Source organism: Onychostoma macrolepis, chromosome 05 (genome assembly GCF_012432095.1).
Source record: "Onychostoma macrolepis isolate SWU-2019 chromosome 05, ASM1243209v1, whole genome shotgun sequence".
Classification (NCBI taxonomy): Eukaryota; Metazoa; Chordata; class Actinopteri; order Cypriniformes; family Cyprinidae; genus Onychostoma; species Onychostoma macrolepis.
In genome coordinates, this window is record NC_081159.1 from 36,492,947 (window position 1) to 36,498,946 (window position 6,000).

The 6,000-nt window shown below is 33.7% G+C and overlaps 1 long non-coding RNA gene across 1 annotated transcript; it reads left to right on the forward strand.

Moving 5' to 3' along the window:
• Nucleotides 1-2,019: 2,019 nt before the first annotated feature.
• LOC131541687 (uncharacterized) lies at nt 2,020-2,899 on the forward strand. Its single transcript, XR_009271559.1, has 4 exons — nt 2,020-2,184; nt 2,286-2,389; nt 2,489-2,549; nt 2,779-2,899. It is a non-coding gene; the product is annotated as an uncharacterized LOC131541687 (long non-coding RNA).
• The last annotated feature ends 3,101 nt before the right edge of the window (nt 2,900-6,000 follow it).

Consider the following 6,000-nt stretch of genomic DNA (forward strand, 5'->3'; position numbering starts at 1 on the left):
TGGCACGACTCATTCTTGGAAATGCGAGCTGTGCGATGTTCATTTACCTAGCCTTTATATTTTACCTTTATCTTCACCAAACAGTGCTGGATTTGAGGGATATGCTTAGAAAAACCACCTTGAGCGTAAAACCAGAAGCAGACAGAAAGCAGAGGTTGGCGCATGGCTCGTTATTTAATTAAAACTGACAGCAAAATGGTCTTTTGCTTGTTTTTATTTATTTATTTATTTATTTTTTGCGTCGTCTGAAGACAATTTCAGCAGTGGTTCTAGAGGAAGGAGATTTTTTTTTTTGTACTCAGTTAATGCGCAGATAGTTGTTGTCCAGGAAAGCATTTACAAGGACCTTTTCTGGATGTGTTACCTTCTAATATATATATATATATATATATATATATATATATATATATATATATATATTTATTTTTCTGTTGTACCGAAATCGTACCAAACCGTGACCCCGAATATATATATATATATTACTATAATTATTAAAAAAAAAAAAAAAAAAAAATATATATATATATATATATATATATATATTTATTTATTTTTCTGTTGTACCGAAATCGTATCAAACCGTGACCCCGAATATATATATATATATATATATATTTATTTTTCTGTTGTAATAATTATAGTAATAATAATATTAATAATAATAATAGTAATAATAATATTTAGTATTTTCACATCTAGGTGGGAATTTTTTTTTTAAATTGTACTACTGTCTGTTCAAAATAAATGAAATATATATATATATAGCATATATATATATATATATATATATATATATATATAGCATATATATATGCTAAATCTACCTCTTTTCATTTATTTTGAACAGACAGTAGTACAATTTAAAAAAAATTCCCACCTAGATGTGAAAATACTAAATATTATTACATTAAGTTATATATATATATAACAGTGAGACCGTAGCCTGCAGTTTCAGTTGATTTTTGTGCTGGTATAAGGAAACAGTTGAAATGATCGCGCGCACACACACTCAACACATCAGTTTCAGCATTGCTAACTTGACAGTGCAGTTGCTACTTTATCAAAATAAAATACAGTGAACCAAAACATCAGTGCGTTGGAACCGTTGGAACACGACTGAAGTACAAAGCCTATAATTTACATAATAAATAATAGTTTAGCATTTAGACACTTTACATTGCAAATATATTTATTTATTTTTTATTTTTTTTTTTCCCATCTCTTTATCGATATATTGGCTGTATGTCCAGAGAGATTGTGGTATTACATTTTGGGAATTTTGATGATCAGAGGTCCCATGTATACCCAACATCCTCAGAAATGTTACATTTTTAACAAACACTATGTTTGAGTTTGGTAAGATTGATATTTATTTATTTATTTATTGAAAGAAGTCTCTTCTGCTCACCAAGTCTGCATTTATTTGATAAAAAAGTACAGTTAAATTGTAAAATATTATTACAATCCCAAATAGCTGTTTTCTGTGTGAATATATGTTATAATGCAATTAATTGCTGCAATTTTATTAACTGAATAATTTTCAGCATCATTACTCCACTCTACAGAGTCACATGAGCTTTCCGAAATCAATCTAATATGCTGATTCACTGCTCAAGAAACATTTATGATTAATATCAGTGTTGAAAACAGTTGTGCTGCCATTTGTTTTTTTTTTTCTGTTTTTTTTTTTGTGGAAATTGTGAAATTGTGTTTCAGGATTTTTCATGAATAGAAAGTTCAAAAGAACAGCATTTATTTGGAAAATAAATATTTTGTAACATTATGTTTGTCTTTACTGTCACATTTGATCCATTTAATGCAAGATGGATAGAAATTTCAAAAGAACATATTGTGATTTGAAAAATAAATCTTTTAGAATAGTATAAATGTTTTAGTGTCAGTTTAAATAAAAAACAAAACAAAACAAAACAAAACTAAACAAAAAAAAGCATTAATTTCCTTTCCATCTGTAACCAAGCCACTAGGAGGCGCTGTTGTACCTACGATAGTAGGCAGAATTTCCTTTAAATACGCGATCAGTAGGTGAGAGGCGTTTCAATTGTTTGGCGTGCTGGTGGTTGCCTGTCGCTGGAAGAGCAATCAGTTGACTTTAGATGTTTTCATGCTGGTTATTTTGAATTGAATGACTGGTAGAGATTGAATGACCGACACTGCATATTTCAAGTGAGTGTTAACGATTGGTTGATTGTTAAAGTGAAACGTTTTATTGTATGACATTTGTAGCACTTTCTTTTGTAGAGAAGTCATTTTTTGATTGTTCTTAGTCGATTCTAGATATCTTAAATTCTCATGCTGGGTATCTTGGGCTGGATGAGTGGCAGACGCTGAACCAGTAGCACAGCATACTGCACGTGATCGTTGATCTACGGTAGGCCGTTCTATTGTGTAGAAGGATTAATAGTATACCTTTTGTACACTAAACTGACGCCCTTTTATACAAAAGTGTTAAGAGTTCTCTCTTCTTTAGGAAGTATATGGTGATGACTGTAGTTCTTGAAGGGTGTGTGTGATCAGCTAAAGTTTCAAAGGTATTTATTTAAATTTTTATTGTGAGGCTAGGATACCTAGCATTTTAATACGGTTGACACCTTATAAATTTATGGACAGTGGTTTCTAATTGAAGTTGTAATGTTTTTTTTTAATTTATTTTTTTATTTGCAATTAAATTAATTGCCCTGATTGAATATGTGGGACTGTATAATATGGGTTAACAAATTGTTTTGTTTAATGTTGTTGTTTTTTTTTTTTTTGGTCCAGCTCAATTGATCACTGTTTTCCCTGCCTTGGAATATATGTATGTGTGTGTGTGTGTGTATATATCGAGCCAGTTTTGAAGAGAAACTACTTGATTTCTTGGTAAATAAAATTGAAACTGTTTATAATAATTTTGCCTTAAGGATATTCATTTAATTGGATAGCCATGTGGGGAAAACCTTTTACATGGTCTGGGATCTCCCACCCAAATAAAATCGGAGTGGCGTAGTGAAGAATAGCGAATGAGCACTTAGTGTGCCTCATTACACCTCAATCAATAAATCAGCAAACAAATACACACAAACAACCAGTCTGAACAATCTGTTTTCAAAAACAGTATAAACTGGGTCCAAAACTTTTATGATCGGATCACTCAAAACACATTCAGACTTGAGCACAAACATGCAACCACATCTCTATTGTAGTGTAAATGCTAGTGCATCCTGATACAGCACATCTGCTCAAATAACAGGCAATCATTTTTGAAAAGAGAGAAACATCCATTCATGCACGGAGTTGGAATAGCTGATAAGATATGAAATGCCTTCATTATACCTGAATTTTGTGAAGCATGAATCATGTGAAGCACATTAGAAGTTCAATAATGAGAACTCTGCTTGCAAGGACACACTGGTGATGAGATTAAAAGTCAAGTATATTTGAGAGAATCAGTGTGGCGACATGCATACTGACACATCCTGCATCTCTCTTCCACAATATCCAATCTCAGTATAGACACAGGAGATGCATGTTAAGGTGTAAACAGGACCATGTATTTTTTTTTTAAAGAGATATCACACCCCGAAATTAGAATTTGCTGTTAATTTACTCACCCTCAGGCCATCCAAGATGTAGATGACCTTTTTTTTTTTTTTTTTTTTTTTTTAGCTGAAACTGTGGTCCTGGGTGATTTATAAAATGCTAGTCAGCGGCTGCCCATCTTTGGGGAAGAAAAAAAAAAAAGTACAAAATATTAATACCTGTGGTTCCTGATGATAGTTCAAAAAACTGAACATTATTTACAACATTAACCTGTGATCCAGAACCACAGACAACAGGGAAGTGCGATTTATTTTCTGCAAACTGTTTTTTTTTTTTTTTTCCCCAAGAACTGGTTCAATTCGTAAGTTTCTTTATGTAATCACACAATGATGTCATATATACGCAATTATATTATTATAGCACCCAATAATGAAGCGTAAATGTTTTATGCAGATGCATAACAGCAGCTCATCTGTCTTCAGTCCGAGTCGAAGTGTTTCCTCCGTTCAGTGACTGTTTGAAGAAGTGGAGCGCTGAATGAGTTCATTCATCTTCGGATCAGATATGCCGTTATTTTGGCTCATTCCAGTCGGACTGACTGTCAGGCATCTGAAAGTGCATTTTATTGAGTAACAGTAACTTGTAGATCTGTGCTGCTTGAGCTGTGAACTGTTTTAGACCGTTCAGTTTGTTTAACTGGATCATTCAGTCCACCAAAAAAGAACCGGTTCAAAAGAATGACTCGTTTGTGAACTAGACATCAGTCCTGATCTTTTGTCTGAGGCTCTGGATTACAGATAGTGATGATGTATATAATCAGCGGTTTCTTGTACAGACCGATTATTTTGCTGCACAAGACCTCAATTTTGTCAAGAGCCACGGGAATTGATTTTTTAATTTTCCTTGCTATGCTTTTTTTGTTATTGTTTTCAAAAGCAGGAAGCCACTGACTTGCATTTTATGAATCACAAGGGCCACAATTTTAATTTTTGGGTAACAATCCCTGTAATGCAACACTGCACACTTTCCAAACACTTTCTCCATTTTTACCAAATGTAGATCCTCCTTCTGCTGTATCTGAGTACAAACACTGCTTTTTTTAAAACAAGACTCCCAGGTTTCCACTCTGGGTTTGACAGCCTTTGATTCATAACAGCACTGAGACGACTGGTCATCATCTCTAGGGACGGAGTCTTCCTCACCAGCTCTGTGCTCCATTCAGCATCTCCACATGCTGCTCACATGAAATGTGAAGTGACAGGCCGCCGGCGTCCACACTTGCTTCTTAATATAATCCATTTCTGTCTGTGTCACATCCGTCAGCGGCGTCTGCCCGTATTGTCTGAGAGATAAGATGGTGTTCTGAAGAGTGGAAAAAATCAAGCTTATTCATATCCCATTTTGTTGCTTCCAAATACATAATGCAAAATGAGACGATGTGCCATTATAGAGTGAACCGTTCAAGAAGGAATCTCAAAACTGTTCAAATTAAGCACGTTTGTGATGGAGAGCATTAAAATATACCGGTGTAAATGACTTCATACATTCAGTATCATGTACAGATGCATTGTATATCAGTTGGTAATGATCGCTTATGCATCACGGCTTGGATCAATCAACATCGGTGAATTTTGTGAATGTTTTAAGCAAAATGAAAAGAACAAAAATAAAATGTTGTGATAATCATCCAGATATCCTTGTGAAAAAGAAGTGTGCTTAATTTGAGTGTGCATTTGTAGTGTTCTTCATGTCTAAAAAGTATAACAATTAAGTAAATTGTTCTTGCAGATAATAATGAAGTTGTTTTCTTAATTTGCAGATGTTTTTTTTTTTCTTCTATTTGCAGCGTGTTGAGCTCTCTCGGCCACTGTATGTATTTAAACACGTGGCATACAGGTTTTAATAGAAATTACATTAAAATGTATCTTAGTTTAGCATTAATGTCAGTTAATTCGGCAGTGCAGAAAACTTAGCATATTCTTTCTAAAATACTTTTAAAAGTTTGCTGAAGTGTTCTTCTTTTTCACCAGGGAATGTCCATGCTATTTTATTTTCCTCACAGGGAACTGTAGCAAAAATGACAAAAGTACTATGAAAGTAATGCACATGAACAGTCCACATTGCTGCCACAGCGCAATTTATTTTTATGTTTTTTATGTCATTGGCGTTAGAACTGCTCACAGATCTGAAAAGACCTCATCAGTATCTACTGTACCAGGGACAGGTTGATCATCTGTCAGTCATGTTAACTTTTAACCAGCAGCATGCAGACTAAATAGACAACTTTAAAAAGGGCTTATCACGATACGTCATAAGTTGTTTGAGAATAAAGTCACTGTGTGTGCTATATTTTCTCCCTGTCCCTACTTGCTGTATGATGTGAAAAGCATTGTGTTGTTTGTAAAACGCTGAATTCTGTCATCAAATGAAAAGCCCTGTTTATCCAGCATCTGCCCAACAGCA